The following is an 18656-nucleotide window of genomic DNA, read 5'->3' as shown; positions in this document are numbered from 1 at the left end:
GAAGAGGTGCCATTTTAAAGCTTAAAACCAGTCCTTTAATTTGGTAAAGAAATCTACAAGTTCATTTTTAGCGACAACTGCCGTGTTTCGATGTGATGGGTCACATTTTTGAACTTTTCAGTTTAAATTTTTTATGTAAAATGCCATCAAAGACTGAAAGTAAGAAATCAAAAGATATATGAATTGTAAATTTGTACATAACACACAAAAACTGACAATTTCACTTCGCTTGATCGTCACATTTAAACTACACAACATTATGTTATCATACAAACAATATTTATACTTGCACATATGAACAAGCCTTGTCAGTACAATTATTTTCCACATTTTAACCATGCGGAAAATAGGTTGGCCTGAAACTAATATTGTCAAAATATCGATTGCACAAAAAGGGGTTCACAAGGTGCCCCTCATCATCTTTAAAGTGCAAGAAAATAAGGTAACCATGGTAACATTGGTAATTTTAATTTTCATAGTCTCACATATGACACACTTAGCACAATTTCCCTAAAAGTCCAAATAAGCGATGCTTAACTCTGATTGTAGTCTTCCACACACAGCCACCGTGAGCTAATCCATTTGAAAGTGGTATACATCCCAGTATGTGAAGAGACTAGAATCCCCTCTCAGCAAATCGCTTCACATCAGCCTATTTACCTACATTGAGCTATTCCAGTTGAGATCCATACACCCCCTGTGGAAGACATGATCTTAATCTTCCACACAGGGACTATAAACTTCAAATGTGGTTACCTGATTGAGACACTCCATTTGAAATCAACACCCCCTGTGTGGGAGATTAAGGTCACATCTTCCATAGGGGGTGTAAGGATTTCAACTGGAATAGCCCATATTTTCATATGATATGTGAAATGAAATGTAACCATAATGTGATTATTATCTCAATTCCTCCGTTGTCGTCATCGTCATAATCCATTCACAAGGGATAAACAGTGAACGGGTTACTGTGTGTGACAAGCAACTGTTTACTTTAGCAGTGTTTCTGCTTGAAAATATTACGGGTATAATGTACTTTCTCCGGTGCTGTTAGAGTGTTAGAGCAAGCCCGAGAGACTTCTGCATTTATTACTTTCTTAAAAATATATATGTCTAAACATAACTTCCGAGACCAAACTGTTAACAAACATTATTCCATATACATCTGTTTTTATTTTGCATTCAGTTCTCTATTGACTAATCTGAAAACACTTAATTGCAAATTAGTATGTTACATGTTACGCAGCGGGTGCCCTCTCAGAAAATACCGTACATAATTTCTGGGTGAAATCGGGACACATCATCATCATCCCTATATCTTCGTGTTAAAAATTGCCGTGATAGTACAGCGAATCCTCTCGTTTTTTAACAGCTACGCATCGCGATTTTGTTTGAGATAGGCCGAGCGACTCAGGCTAAGCATACCATGACTATCATATGAGATACCACAGCGTTTCTATATTCTACACATTATTACGATTTGTGCATGCTCTAGTACCCCATATGATGTTTCTATTACAAGAATAAAAATTGTTTTCAGGTAAAAGCAGGGTTTTGTTTCCAGTACACTCACTCGAAAAGCAGTACACTAATTAGAGGGGCCTTGCAGCTTGTTGTGGATATCTTTTACTGCATTTTTAATGTAAAAAATTTGAAATCCAATGTAAAAATTGAGATATATTTAATTTTGAGAAGGACAATTATATGTATAGGTATAAAGGAACGCGTTTAGCCCATTTAGTTAAGTTCCAGGTGCACCTCCTATAACACAATGCATATCATGTACACTTTCTTTATCTGTGTCAATAATAGAATATTGATTTCAACGGAGTATTGAGCTGTATGGAAAAAAATATTTATAATACAGGGTGTTGACACTGTGCGGGATGGAATGGAAAGAACAGAATTTTATATCAAATCAGCCTTTTTTGGACCATGTTTCACCTCCAACTCGGACAGGCCAATTCCACGCCAACTAGGCCTTTTGTAACGTCCATAACAAGATTTTGGAATGTTATTGCTCAAAACAGGAGCATTTATTTCAAACTAGCTAATCATGGATTGATGTCGGACCTACTTCAAGATAGTAGAGAAAAAATCTGAGGAAGCACCTTGACAGATTTTTTTTCATTATGCAATTTCTTTAATTTCTTCGTAATGCTTCAAAATGTAACGTCCGTAAATCAACAGCGTAGGACAATACAGGAGTGTTAATTTCAAACTTGCTTTTCATGTTTCTCAATTACCGGCACTTTTCCACCAGAATGAACAAGTTGGTTATGACACTGATGTTACGGCTATTTTATTTTGAGTTTATTTTCAATTCAGTAACACCATAATCACCATTATACCAAAAGACCTCTTGTGTTGTGTATTCAATGTAAATAGCACCCGTCTCCTATGCATTAGCACTCTTTAAAATACATGGTATCCTTTCTGGCTTTCATTACTAAAACTACTTCCCCTTATTCCCTTCATTTAGAAGCTCTGTCATCGAATATGGTAAGCGCAATGAGGTCCGTAACATGCGCATATTTTGGAGGGGGCTTTGGGCGGCGGAAGAAGGGGCGGCAAAAAGAATTGTAAAGAAAAAAGGGCGGAAAAAATTTGAAAAAGTAATTTGAAAAGGGGCTGAAGAAAAGTCAATTTTGCCGCCCTTCCTCAACAACCGAAAAAAAAAAGGATTATAGGCGCTAGCTCCTTAAGCTGCGATCACATAGAAGTATCACGGTATTAAGCTATCGAAATCGCTCATTCGATCAGGCTGAGTTCACATAGTATACTCCTATGTGAACTCAGCCTGATCGAATGAGCATATTTCATATAGCGAATACCGTATACAGTATACTTCTATGTGATCACAGCCTTAAGGAGCTAGCGCCTATAATCCTTTTTTTTTTTCGGTTGTTGAGGAAGGCGGCAAAATTGACTTTTCTTCAGCCCGGGTAGGAGCGGCCACGGTACACCACTGCGTAAAACACCTTCCTACTGTTCTCGCTATACCGTTCTTGCTATTAAAATCAACCCCTCTAAAAAGGTATAGGCCCTACATAGCAATGAACACTTCAATTTGACAGTAAATGAAATTAAATATCCCATTGCAATTCAGTTACAAATAGCAATATATATGATCTTAAATGCAACACAGACTGTACAAACCAGCTGGTTATTTTTAGTGCATGTGTTGATTATTGAATTAACAGCTTCATTTTGACACTACACCCTATCATGTTCCATACATCATGTTCATACCTGATCAGCCCTCAGCTAGTATAAATAGAAATGCTTTTCAAACCTAGTGTCAAGCTAGCAGTTAAAAGAATATATGAATTCCTCTTTAGTAAAATGTGGTATTGAAAAGGAATACGATTCTGTGAAATTGTGAATAGAGTATGTTGTTGCAAAGCACCGTCCACCTGCCGTAAAATCAGGGCTTTTTTATCAATTTAAGAAGGGGATAAAAAACAAATATTTTTGAAACCTAAAATTTTGCGGTTCTTGGATTGCATGGTTTCGAGTTAGAGAGATATCTGAGAAACAAATTGCCTGCCCCAGCCCACAGACATTCCAGCCCTTGCTGCCCACTTGTCCTGAATATTAGTGAATTTTGTAAACCAGAGCCTGCTTTTGGGTGGAGTTGGTTATGTCGGTCTGGGAAATTTTGGGTTTCTGCGATATCTAAAACTTTCCCTGTCTGAGTTAACCACATCACCATCCTATCACAAGTAACTATTGCTCCAGCACACTTTATTTTATTGCTCCAGCGACGGACCGGTGTCACCTCTCCTCCCCCTCCTGTGCTCATCACAGTATACATAACTCCACCCTTGTAAGTGACGTGACTGTATAAGCATTCCCACCACAGCTCACACATGAACTTGACCACTGGCACACATCAGACCAGTTCCTTTCACAACTAGCCCACCATCACTTTGCCAAGTGCAAGACCATCTCAAGTTTCGGTGAAATTTAAATTTGTAGGCTCAAATTCACAACGAGACCTCCGGGCAAGTAACACCTATGTTACAACTTGTCTTGTTCATTTACATTGTACAACTCTCAACTGCCAAAAAACAAGAGCCAAATTCAAGCCCCAATTCCCAATACTTTCCAGCTACCTGGCGTTTTACCTCACCAATTTAGTTGTTTCATCGTCACAAACTTTTCCTCCAGTCTAACTTTTCACCCTTTCAACCAATTAGGTAACCCAATTTGAAATCCACACCCCTTGTGTGCATGACCATCTCAACTTTTCAGTACCTCTGAAGTGAAAATAAACCTTTTTGAGGCTCAAATTCACATCCAGACCTCTGGGCAAGTAACACTCTCAACTGCCAAAAAACAAACATCAAATTCAAGCCCTAATTTCAGGAATTTAGCTAGGAATAGGATTTTACAAGTGCCCATCAGTTTTCACCTAAACTGTCTGTCCAAAATTTGACCCTAAAAACATAAACCAGACCGCTACATGCATCTGCACTTTCTGGGTGTTTGGTCAGTTCAAATAGCTACCACAATATTTGACTTATTAGTCTGGTCTTGTTTTGAGTTCACAGAAAATATTCAACCATTAGAATTTAGCATTTGTCAAACACCGGCATTAATTTTGCCTGTCCCCATCCAAAATGACAGGTGGGCAGGTGGATAGAGCTCTAACACTCTGCCTGTTCTCCAACACTTTCCAGCTACCTGCAGTTTCCCTTCGCCAATAAGTAGTTTCCCCCTCACAAACTTTCCCCAGATTAACTTTGCCCCCCTCTTACCTTATAGCTCTATTCACAGGTGAGCGGTCACGCTTATGATGACATCGTTTCTTGTCCGGATCACAACATACACATATTTGCGGCGTCACCCCTTCTTCATGGCTATCACTGCACCCACCGCCACCGGTGGCTGTTGTTGCCACAGGGCTTCGCTGGCTGTACCTGCGAGCCGCAGTGCTGCACGCGATCCGCGAGCCCGTATCGTGCCTAGCTACCCTACCAGTCCGGGGCATTTTACCTCAACACACATAATGGCAAGTACTACCACTTTGCCTAATAACATCAATAGACAATTGACATGGATTATTATTCCTGGTCATATATCTTGTCACGTCTTCAGTTCACCGATCAAAAAAGAAAAGAAAAAAAAGAGGTCATGAATATTAGATATCTCCTGACCATTTCAAGTGCAGCATCAATTTTATAGTCCTATATTGACAGTATTTCCAAAGATTATAGGTTCCGGCTAGTAAACAAGCCCATTTGGGGGTCGTTTACACATTCAAACTCGATCCTTTCCCTTCAGATGCAATTTAATATCGTCACTAAAATCAATCAAATCCCTTTAGGCATATCGAAATGCTTAAAGTACATGTATTGAAGTTATGGCACATTCCAGTGCTCCAGGGAACACTTTTAGTCAATATCAAATCTGTGTTCGTCGGAGCGCTTTCTGAGCGGGCGTGCCTTTTAAGACACATTCCGTTTTTTTGTGAGATCGGGGGATTATTAGCGTACCATATTTTGTCAACAATATGCCAGTGTAATCAGCTGTCACGCGCTGTCAGGTTTTTGTAAAACGTAATTGGGCTGTCGTTACTGTGAAGGCTTAATTACCATTTGATTGTTAAGAATCTATGAACATTTTTCCCCCTGGATATCGATCGTACCACACAATCTACTTACGGCAGTTTTGAAGAGGATATGAACAGTCAGACAACTTTGCTATAATACTAATCATTTTCTCACCAATTTATATGAATATTTGATGATTTAGAATCATAAACTGTAAATTAACTTAGCAAGAATGGCTCCAGGAAAAACGCAGCACATGCTGAAATATGAGTCATTTTTCCTTCTTGCCATTTCTCTTCTTTCTTTTTCTTTTTTCTGATTTCTTTTTCTTCTTCTTTCTTTATCTTCCTTGAATCAAATGCATAATTTAAATTTTGTTTTATTAAATATTTGGATTACCAAAGAGGACCATACTAAGCAAGAAATTATTTTTGGGAGTAGCAGACCAAAATTATTTGGGTGGATTTTTAAAAAGTGAACTTTTGGGGGCCACAGCACAAAATTGGGTGGATTCTGGTAAGGTTTTGGTGGATTTAGTGGAAATATTTTGGGTGATCTTGGGTGAATTTGAGGCAAAATTTTAAGATTTGGTGCAGATTTTTGGGCTTTTTGTAGATGGGGCTCACTGTCTGGACCTTGCATCTTCCCTGGTACCAAATAAGCTGCAAGAGGGGTTTTATATAAAAGGAGTGTTTTAATCAACAAATTGTCCTAGATATTTCTGTTTTTATAAACTAATTTGCAATTTGTTAATATTTTTTGCTCAATCTTGTTAAAAACATGTGATGCGTATTTGAACAGTTCTTGTGTCTTTGTTTAATTTTAAAGTTGTCTGGATTCAAAGGGAAAGTGGGAAGGAAGGGAAAGTGGAAAGAACTTTAATTAAAGAAGGTGTGAAAGGATGAGGAAAACAAAAAGAAGAGGAAGAGGGTGGTGTCAGAAGAGTGACAATTATGATGATGAATAACACCACCTTTAAAGGGGAATAATACCCTGATTTTCATCAGTACCCCCTCTTTTTTTTTTCTTGCAAATTTATAAGTACATAAATATGTTCATCACCTCATGTCCTGAACTTATAAAATATATCTACATACAAAGTGCTTTTAAACCATTTTAGTAAGTCATTTTAGCCCTATATATTTTTTTGTTTACTGTATCCTAGTAACTCAGATGCGTGTTTCATAACAAACCATAATTTATTCTATTCAACATGTTCAAGTAGGGTACATGAATAGAATACATTAAATCCTTTGTTATACTTTCTATAGAAAATCTAGTGGTGCATGCAAAATATATAACACTGAATAAATTAAATAAACACTTACACAATGGATGCATAGTCATTAGTCAATTTAATACTATAATGTGTTGTTAGGAGAAGAAAGGGCTATTAGGTCACCATATGTCAGGTTATAGGTCAATTGGTTCAGGTCAAATTTAAGCATCAATTTTGAATACACATGTGAGAGTCTGTGATATCATAATGAGGCATAATTTTGATATTCTGTCTTTAACTGGATATATATCGAGAAGTGCAAGGTGGATATACTAGTAATATACCTTGGGATGTAAATGGTGAGTACAATTTAGAATGCCTAGTTGAGATGGATTTCACAAATAAATATAAAATAGTTACCAAAATCACAAAAGTTAAGCTTACGGAAAACTACCTAATATGGTGGTATAGGTGACAAGAAATACAACTTTTTTCAACATTGCTGTAGTATGGTTGTGTTAACCTGTTACCTGTGGCTTAATTAAGTTTCAGTGAAATAATGTCGCAAGTTAAAAATACAAAATATCTCAACATTGAAAATAGAAGCATTTTATTTTAACCAGTTCCTTTTTTGATAGTTGTGGAGCACCAAGTTCATGAAGTCATAAAAGAAATCAGGAACCACTTCTTCCCATTTTACATATCAACTTTATTTCCCTAATGTGTTAGCAACACATATCCAAAATTTTAACGAAATCCGTTGATAGTAAGCTTTCCAAAATGAAGTGAATTTAAATCATCAGTGATGTACCACCTTTTGGCTCCTACTTTTAAAAGCATGTAAGCTACGTTGATACCGATGCCACCAATAAAGCGAGAAGATTTGCCCTTCATTTTGCATACCACTTTGTCCAATTCTTTTTGTAATTTCTTCACAAAATGCAAAAAAATGCAAAAAAAAATCAATGGGTGTAGTACCCCCTTAATATACCAATGCAATTTTAAATGAAGTATGTATCAAAGTAATACAAGCAACGATTTACAGGAAGTCTCCAGCAATAACAACATTATGCCTTATATTTAAGAAATATAATTATCAAGCATAAATCACATGGATTTATTTAAAACAAACTCATATTGACCATAAAAACAAATAAAAACTGTCTAGTGCAACTATGTCCCAATATACAATGAAGGCTGACGACAATTGAGCACAAATAACCATGACGTCATTGCACCAGGCAGTCGGCGCCCGGGAATTTTGAATATATTGTGTGTTGAGAAACGGCTGTTTTTACCACGTGATTCGTGCTTAATAATTATTTTTCTAACATAATACAAGGCATAATGCTGTGATTGCCGGAGACTTCCTTTAAAATATCCAAAATCACTACTTTTAACATTTCCCCTAAAGACCCATTTCCTGAAACAGTTTAATCATGACATTTGCTGAACACTTTTTATCCTTGTACTAGGATTACAGATATATGGTGGTTTTAATTCACTTCATATACTTTGTTGATTTGAACATCTTTTCTTCATTCACAATTCTATGTTTGAATTTCAATGTGTACACAGTGCATTGCAAATTCTGCCATTTTGGGAAAAAGAAGGATTTTTTTTAATGGAAATTTCTTAATGTTCCATCTATACACTATATCACTAGGAAGTTCATTTGTTAAGATTTAATTCAGATTCAGACATTTTCTTGACTATTTCTTGACATTTCTTAACTATTTCTTTGTTTATTGTAAAGAAATAGTTAAGAAAGATAAGAAATAGTCAAGAAAATGTGTGAATCTGAACTAAATCTTAACAAATGAACTTCCTTTAAGTGCTAGTAATTGGGTATTTTGGGAATTGTTGTGCTTGTACTGCTACCACAACATACTAGAGCAGCTGTGGCTCTGGAGTCATGATTATGCAATAAGTGGATTGCCGATGTACAAAAATAGATTTGTAGTTGTCACATTGAAATGCACATAATTAGGGTATGTGGGTTATGGTTGTTTATATAACATGGAACTATTCTGTCGGTCCAACATCCGGGCTATCTCTAGTCTCGGGCCCAAACTGCATGTGGCTCACGGTTTGTTATGAACAACAGAAACCGACTGTGAAGGAGGTTACATAGCGATGTTGTTGGAGTGACATTGAATTTCGGAAAAAACGACACTCGACCATGGAATTTAATTTTAAGTTTGTCAGTATATAAACGGTAAATCAAGTAAGTTTCTTCCACTCTGAAGACTTAGAAACGGTCGTTTGATTCCACTGACTATTTGTGATCGAAATTTACATAACACCAATGACAGAAATCATCAACAAAAATCGAATCAGGGACTTGTTTTCACTTGACCGTGAGTCGCATCATCAACCGGAAGTGACGTGGCACGGACCGACAGAATATAATTAATTTGGGCCATGGGTCCTATAGGTTGGTATACTAAGACTACAGTAATCCATTTTGGGCCGGGGATGGCTGGTTATAGATGAATTGAATATAAACTTTACATAGGGTGGGTTATGGTTTTATGTAACATGGAAATTAATTAACTTGGGTCATTGTCCCTGTTGTTAGAAGACTTAGAATTTATAACTAACGGTAAGGTTGAGTACCCGCAAACACTTGTGTGCGCATGTGTACCCACAAACCTTTGCACGGGCCTTTGCACTTGCACATGCGTACCCGCAAACCCGTATACGGTCGTACCTACAAACCCCTAAGAGCGTGCACCCCTACCCACAAACTCTTGAGTCTTGATGATGCATTTTTAATTTCCAGTTCTCCATCAATCATTTTTACATATCATTGACACAAAAACGGAATCGAGTTAGACAATAAATTGCTCGCTATTATGTTGCGAGGTCACTGCGTGAAATCAAAGAAATTTTCAGAGGCCCAAAACAAATCCAGACAATTTTATGCAATGACCGTAAAACAGATGGTGAAAAGTTTTTATTTTCATTCATTACCAACATTTTTACAAAGGACTATTGACATTTTTGTTTAAGGCCAGAGTAAGGGGAGACACATTCGTCCACACCCGAATTTGAGATTTCTTGATATTTATCAACACTAAGATGTATTCTTTCACTTGAAACTGATAAAAATACAACTTCCTAATATTTACTTGTATTTTTGCTTGATTTATTTCACTCTTTTCAACTCTAAAAAGTCACATGGCTCAAGACAGCTTAGTAAATTAGCGGGAAATAATGAGCGGCAATGCGAGAATGCGAAATATTATGATTACGCGCTCGATTCGCGTCGCGTGACGCGGCGAAACTCTGCGCGTATGTCCAACGCAGTCAAGGCGCATTCGGTATGTTGTTAACGCCAGCAAATGTGATGTAAACAAAACAAAAATTTGCAGTGAAAAAGCCACTTAGATTTTTAATTATTTTGGATTTAGGCGCACTAAAACAGACATTATAGATTCATTGGTGCAAAAAGATGCATATTTAGACCATGCACCAGATACAGCTTTTACAAGCGTGAAAGTCTTGCCGTTTTAAAATATAAGGACGTTTTGTGCATAATTTTGACATTTTTTTACTAAAACGTCGATTTCTCACAGTTCATTTTTAACAATATTGTACGATTTTTGTGACAAGATAACTCGAAAAATATGCAAGCAAAAGGTAAACCTTTTGCACTATCGTTTAGAGCACATCAAAGTCTAGGGAAGGTTTTCTCATTTTTTCAAACTATTTGTTTTGAACAAAAATATACACCATTATGTGCAATTTTTAGCTTAATAGAGTGACAAAATTGCTTTTTTCACATGTTTTTTACAAAATTTCAAAAAAAAAGACAAAAAAAAAAAAAAAAAAAAAACCTTCCCTAAGTTCATGTCTCTTCTCCATGAAAAACTAACTAATTTTTTTTTTCTCGAACGGATTTTTTTTTAAGTTGTCATAAAAAATTGGGGTAAAAGGTGCATTTTTGTGATTTTTCAAAAACTCAAGATTTTTGAACAAATCTGGCGCCACCATGGGATTCCTTGACTCATTTCCTTTCCAAAAATGTATAGTTTTATATACTTTGGACATACAATTCAAAAATAATGATGCTCGAAAAGGTCCGTGTTCTCTCCCATTACTCTGCCCTTAAAAGACTATTGACATTGTATTTTCATTCACTGTTTTAATGCGCAATTAATACACCATGCACAAGTACGCGGGCTACTCGTGGTGATCATGCACGCTTGTTTGCGCATTAAGACACAATACGCATGTCCAAGATTGGAACAATTGTAACACACTTTGCAGTCAATTGTGAGATCATATTAGTGACCTATATATTTTGCATCCACATATTTACAAACATAATCAAATATACGCTGGAACAAGCTTATTTATGAAGTTATGAATTGATCAAAAATAATTAACTTTATTGTCAAAATGTATGGAAATAAGCCAAGGAAACAAATCCACTGCACATTTGACTGAATATATTATGTAGCTTTCAATGATTGAAAAGGCAATGACATCCAGTGGATTGGTGGGCAAGGGTGAAAATAAGAAATAATGAACCAGGGGCTCCTTTTTACACAAAATGGCCCCTAGTTCATTCAATATGGAACCAGGGGCCACTTCTAATCAACAAGGGGCCAATATTTGTTCTGGATAAGTTCATCATGCATTTATGGATATGGAATTGAATTTTTGGGTATACATGTAGTGACCAGGGGCAGGTTTCTGAAGAAAAGTGTCCCCTGGTCAGCTTAAGTTTAGATGGGACCAGGGGCCATTTCAGAGTTTCTAGGGGCTAAACGGCTCCCGTCTCCCACTTATTTTCACCCTTGTTGGTGGGGGAAAAATTGTTTTGGTCATCATGGTGTACTTAGCCTAAAAACCAAATACCATTATTTTGTACCTGAATTTTTTCCCCAGAAGGTACAATTTTTTTTTCATCCGTCTTCTCAAGCTCCGGGTAAGACAAAAGTCTTAGTTTTGCCAACCCCACACAATCTTCTCCTTTTCACCCAGATCAAAACATGTAACATATTTTCATCATAAAAATGTTACATGTCACCTGCTTGCAGATAAGTTTATTATACAGTATTATTAGTATTATCAGAGAAACAAGGGATATGTACTTACAATTATCTTATTGTAAATACCAGGCTTGTGGTGCTCCAATAAGAAAGGAATCTATGTGATGGAAAGAAGAAGAAAGAGAAATGGAACGAATATATGTTAGTATACAGGGCAGAGTTATAAGATTAATTTGTGTGCAGAGAATATACAGTTTATGGTACTTCACTTAAATCTGAATTCAGATACTTAGCATTCTAATATTCTATGTAGACAAGTGAAACAAGTGAAAATTAATGTTTGATGACAAAATACATAACTTTTTATGAATATTATGGAATATTTTGGGGGCGCATAACACATGTATGGTCACTTCAGAATCTATTTAAGATACAAATGAGTACAAAACCAATGCATTTTTAGATCTTCAATAGATTTTGAAGTGAACACAAGTTACAAATGTGCCCATTTTGGATAAACTTGTAGCAATTTTTGGTGATTTTTCCTCAAATCTGCGAAGTGCGTTTTTGGCTTCCAAAATCACGTATTCTTAGCAAGCCTTATGTAACAGCATACCCTGGAGAGCAACAATACAAAACCATTTTGGAGATGTATTAAATTTCTCCGCCGGTAGGTTTTTGGCGTTGGTCCATTAGAACACCTGGGACGCATAGCTTCCTGTGGTGTGCCAAGGATAAAGAATGCTTTGAACGCACAATTTTGCTGAGTCTTCACAGATGAAAATCTCCAAAATATTCCAAGCTTCACTCTAAGTACTGTTCCTGATCAATGCTTGTCGTGCTTGACATAATTATCACTACCACAGGAGTAGAAAAGCTATTGAAAAACCTTAATGTTCAAAAGGCAACTGATCCTGATAACATTCCAGCCAAGATTCTGAAAGAAAACGCGAACTACCGTAGCTCAAATTCTGCAAAAAATGATTATCATCTGGTGCATTATGACAAGACTGGAGTCTGGAATGATGCAAATATTTCACCAATTTACACAAATTCTAATTATCATCCTCTCCTTTGAACTACATTTGTATCACCTAGTCTCCCTCACAAGTATCATTTATATCACCTATTCTCCCTCACAAGTATCATCAGTAAGCTGTTGGAGCATATCATTGTCAGCACCATAGCGACTCATTTTGATTGTAAGTCTATTCTCTGTGGAAAGCACTCATAGTTTCAGACGAGGGAGATTGTGTAAGACTCCATTATCTGGTCTTGTTGATGATTTAGCACTTAAGTGCTAAATGTCTGCAGCCAAATAGACCTGTACTGTGTGCATCATGGACTTTAGTAAAGCGTTAGACGTTGTTGCTCATCTCCGACTCCTAGCTAAACTTCACCATATTATTGGTACTAAACGTAAAATGCAGTTGTAACTGGATCAATGCCTCCTTTTCTAATACATTTGTAGGAGAGGTTAAAAAGCCATAAGTTTTCCATGTTCTACTTTTGAAATTCAGTTTTGTCAATATGTCACTTTCTGTGTTTTTCCGTTTTCTTGTGGCTTCCTGTGTTTTGTCAGTTGTACAAGAAATTTAATAAAGATATATTAAAAACTTTATGCACTTTTTATATGTTTATTTTATTCAAAATAACAACAGACACACATTTTTAGGATAGGTTAAAAATAGCCATAAGTTTTCCATGTTCTACTTTTGACATTCAGTTTTGTCAATATGTCACTTTCTGTGTTTTTCCGTTTTCTTGTGGCTTCCTGTGTTTTGTCAGTTTTACAAGAAATTTAATAAAGATATATTACAAACTTTATGCACTTTTTATATACGTTTATTTTATTGAAAACAACAACAGACACACATTTTTAGATTTTTTTTTCTTTGTCTTTTTATTCACTTTTTTCAATTTTATTTATGAAATCCTCTTTTTTTCTGTTTTCTACCTCCAATTCTGTGAAATTCGTCCATTTTCCGTATCACGGAATTAACTTATGGCTTTTGGAGAGGTCCCAAAGAGTCATCATTGACAGGGAATAGACCTATTTTATTGTCAAAATGCAGTTGACAATCTGCATGTTGACAATTCCAACATTTGGTAATATGCCATAAAAAACTGAGGACTGTTAAAATCCATCAAAGATGAAGTCACTGAGAGCTGTGTAAACTGCCAAATCTTGTGGTCCAGGGTGACATGTTTCGTACTGCACTCTCATTCAAATCTGATTACCTCTGGTAATCCATGTATTTACAACCTTTCCTATTTAAAGGCATCATGAAATTTATGGTGAATACCAGGGTTCGTGAGGTTTTTGCCAAGAGGTGGAAAAACCGCGGTTTTAACTGCGGTTTTAACCACTTAGCAAAAACAGTTTTGCCAGTTTTTGCCGGCAAAATGGCAAAAACTAAAAAGTGATTTATATTCAGTTTTTCATCTCATTAAGTTACAAAAATAAGTTCCCGAGTGTAACAAGGCCAGATTTTGTAATTATAAGCAATATATTAAGATATTATAGGCATGCGTTTTCATTGCTCAAGTGCATTTAATTGAAATGTGGCATGTATCAAATTCAAAACTTTTTCATTTTAAGGACTTGATTAGACAAAAAATATGTTGAATGATTCATTAAAAGTTGTGTGTTACTGTTTATGAGTTTTTTGAGTCACTTTTTAATATTTGAGTGACTATATGTGAGTTTTTGCCAGTTTTTGCCATTTTTGCCGGTTTAAACCAGGCAAAAACTGGCAAAACAGTTTTTGCCAGGTTTTTGCCACTTTGCCGGCAAAAACAGGTTTTTGCCGGCAAAAACCGAACCCTGGTGAATACTTTCCTTGTACTCTTTTCACTAAAAACAATCTTGAGTAGCTGCTGAAAAAGGTTTTAAACCAAATGTAACTATATAAAATATGTGGAAATTACGCGACCCTTCTTCATCATGTTCTTAACTATTGTAAAATCATGCTTGAACAAGGTCGGCATACTTGGCATAGTAACTCTGTTCTCCGCAAAATCATGGACAGTCACTCTCAAAGATTTCAGTAACCAGTCCTGGAAGTTCTACTATCAGGGATGTAAGTGGCCTATTGTATTTTGGCCTGAACTCTCGCGCGCTTGCGCGAGTGCCGAGCGCTTGCGCGAGGTGTTCTGCAGGGGTTGAGGGGGTTGCCCCCTGCAGAAAATTTTTGTAATTTTGACAGTGATGAAAATACCCAATTTCCTGGCTTTTGGACCCCTTAATTCTAAACATTTGAGGCTGTTTTTGTTACATGTAATGATGTAGTACCGTACTCACAATTATGCACATGTATATGATAATAGTTTTACAACATGTACAACATGCTGTCTACCTGATTTGCCACTTCAATTCAGCGGATGCAGTACTTTTCGATGTTTACTTTTCGAATGTAGTCCGATAGAAAAAATCTGCTGCCGTCTTTTTTTTTCAATCCAGTCCCACCTCCACTTGTCACGACAGGTTGCATATATTTTCCTTACATCAGTATCCCTATAATTTCCATTGTTAAGCTTAAGCTTCCAGCAAACAGATTGTTGAAAATAATCCAAGGTTTTATACACCGCGCCGAACAGCTGATCTGAAATTTCCCCACACGCAATCAATGGCAGCGACATTCGCATACCCAGTAATCACACTCCGATAGGCATAGCACGTGTTTACAACACGGGAAATATGGTACCTGATCGACCTGTGTAACAACACGCGGTTAATCGCAAATCATCGGGTCAGGGGGTCATAGCCGGTTCATGCTATAGACGTAAATTGCAGTAGTTTAATTTTAATATAAAATATTAATTTTGCAGCGCGGGAGGGTTTTCCGAGTTTTTCGGTTCAGAAAAAAAAAATTCGTGGCTAAAAACGCATACAGGCGGAAATTTTTTGAAACACACAAAAAGCGGATTTCGGCGATATCCGAACTCTTACATCCCTGTACTATGACCTACAAATTTCATGTAGATGGTACCACAAATATTGCTGGTACCACAATTCCTCCTGATATTCTTCCCACACACCAGACTAGATCTTGTCCTCGTTGATGAAAGCTCACAATCCATCATCATTATTGAGCTCAGTAAATATTCCTTTCAAGCAAAACATCCACAAAACCCATGACTACATACAAACAAAATATTGCTACTTTCACCACTGATTTGCAAGAACAGGGTTATGACACATTATGACAGGGTAAAGCTATTTTGTATTAAAATAGGCACCAGAGGCCTCAACCCACCTCATCACTAGCTCAAACAAATTTATGTTTTATGAGCTCCATTTTCCCTAGTCTCAAAAAAGTGTGTGCATGCAACTTGCAAGCAAACTTAATTGAATTTTCATTTAACATAATTTTGCGAAATAATATGCATTTCGTTGGGCTTACAATTCGCCTTGTAATTAGAAAACCTTCTTCTTCTTCCTATACGTGCATACCACAAATTGAGTATTGTCGCACAGGCTTAACGTGCAGTTTTTTACTACACGTAGGCTATGCACGATCCTGGAACCTAGGATTGATTGCAGATATCAGAACCGGGAATGGTCCCCCTTCTCTTTTCGAATAGCTCTGACACTTAACGTGCACAGGGTTTGACTCTTCCTGTACACGGGACCAACTGGTTTATGTGACTTCCGAAGCACGGACGAAGCACATACACTATCTGCACGTGCTAAGCAGTGTATGGGGGCAAGAAGAAATTCTGAAATTAAATAACTGAACTTAATTGAAGGATTCCCGACCAAAAATAGGAACTTTTTGGGAGGGAAGAGAATTTTCACCTAAAGTAAGAGGCAAGCCCAGGCCAGGGCCAAGGCTAGTCTAGATTATTGGTTTTCCCTATAGCCGTGTACTCAAAGCGCACTCCCTAGCGCCCTAGTGAGTAGATTTTCTTGCAATATTTGGCCTATTTACCTTCAAATTTGATCCTTACATGTACTTTGATTCCAGAACAATATCCAGCGTAGTAAAAAAAAAAAAATTTTGGCGTTTCTGATCGTCACGATGAAGCATTTTTCAGGACAAATATGGTTGCTCAGTTCTTCGTCTCATTTGTTTTTGTCGTAGGCAGGTGGTAGGTTAGTCTCGCACACACTGTATGTGTCTATAGGAACGACGAGCGTTAGGACCGACGCAAATTGGCTGTGCGGAGACTATCGTTTGATGCTGATCAATGACGTATTTTCACGTAACTTAATCAACCAGTCCTTCAACTGCTTACGCACGGTCATCGGGTTGTGCTTGTTCCGCCATGTTTATTGTTTTGAGATCGGGGCCTTGGGATTTAGGCTATTTTATTGGAACCAAAACAACAGCGGGAATCGTGTGTTAAATTGACATAGAAAAGAACAGGAGGGATCAGCGAAATTTACCTTCGTGCACACGCGCAGTGAAATTTGTCATTTTTCATTCGTGATCATTTTTGTTGGACGCGGGGAGGGAAGCGGCTTCTTAAATCATCTTTATTCACCGAAATTCCAAATGATATTGCGTTTCAAGAATTTGGTAGGAATCCTAGTTAAGGGCGTACTACACCCATATATTGGTTTGATTGGTCTAAAAAAATATTTTTTCATTTATAGCGAGGCGATATATGCACGGATCATGTGAAATAAACAAAAATTTAAAAAATAAATAAAAAAGGTGTTTTTAAACCATTGTATAGTAAGTCATTTTAGCCCTATATATTTTTGTTTACCGTATCCTGGTAACTCAGATGCGTGTTTCATAACAAAACATAATTTATTCTTTTCAACATGTTCAAGTAGGGTACATGAATAGAATACATTAAATCCTTTGTTATACTCTCTATAGAAATTCTAGTGGTGCTTGCAAAATATATAACACTGAATAAATTAAATAAACACTTACACAATAGATGCATAGTCATTAGTCAATTTGATATTGATGTTGTTATTGATGTGTTGTTAGGAGAAGAAAAGGCTATTAGGTCACCGTATGTCAGGTTATAGGTCAATTGGTTCAGGTCAAATTTAAGCATCAATTTTGAATACACATGTGAGAGTCTGTGATACAAAATGTATCATAATGAGGAATAATTTTGATATTCTGTCTTTAACTGGATATATATCGAGAAGTGCAAGGTGGATATACTAATATACCTTGGGATGTAAATGGTGAGTACAATTTAGAATGCCTAGTTGAGATGGATTTCACAAATAAATATAAAATAGTTACCAAAATCACAAAAGCTAAGCTTACGGAAAACTACCCAATATGGTGGTATAGGTGACAAGAAATACAATTTTTTTCAACACTGCTGTAGTATGGTTGTGGTAACCTGTTACCTATGGCTTAATTAAGTTTCAGTGAAATAATGTTGCAAGTTAAAAATACAAAATATAGCTCAACATTGAAAATAGAAGCATTTTAACCAGTTCCTTTTTGATAGTTGTGGAGCACCAAGTTCATGAAGTCATAAAAGAAATCAGGAACCACTTATTCCCATTTTACATATCAACTTTATTTCCCTAACGTGTTAGCAACACATATCCAAAATTTTAACGAAATCCGTTGATATTAAGCTTTCAAAATGAAGTGAATTTAAATCATCAGTGATGTACCACCTTTTGGCTTCTACTTTTAAAAGCATGTAAGCTACGTTGATACCGATGCCACCAATAAAACGAGAAGATTTGCCCTTCATTTAGCATACCACTTTGCCCAATTTTTTTTTGTAATTTCTTCACAAAATGCAAAAAAAATGCAAAAAAAAATCAATGGGTGTAGTACCCCCTTAAGTTTCTGATTCTTATATGAGAGTGAGACATTATGAGTACAGTTTTATATGCATCGTCCAAATTTCAAAGAAATTTGTTAAAATGCCACAGCGGCG

At 36.5% G+C, this 18656-nt stretch overlaps 1 protein-coding gene across 1 annotated transcript in view; it reads right to left on the bottom strand.

Annotated features, from left to right (window-relative positions):
- Positions 1 to 18656, bottom strand: part of LOC140143343 (ras-related protein Ral-A-like) — a 64193-nt gene that overhangs the window by 41891 nt on the left and 3646 nt on the right. Inside the window, exon 2 of the mRNA XM_072165199.1 lies at positions 11887 to 11937. The gene's annotated coding sequence lies outside the window, so the exon portion shown is untranslated. The remainder of the gene's footprint in view (positions 1 to 11886; positions 11938 to 18656) is intronic.

The sequence above is a fragment of the Amphiura filiformis genome, unplaced genomic scaffold (genome assembly GCF_039555335.1).
Source record: "Amphiura filiformis unplaced genomic scaffold, Afil_fr2py scaffold_21, whole genome shotgun sequence".
Taxonomy (NCBI): Eukaryota; Metazoa; Echinodermata; class Ophiuroidea; order Amphilepidida; family Amphiuridae; genus Amphiura; species Amphiura filiformis.
This window is presented reverse-complemented; position numbering and strand designations above follow the sequence as displayed.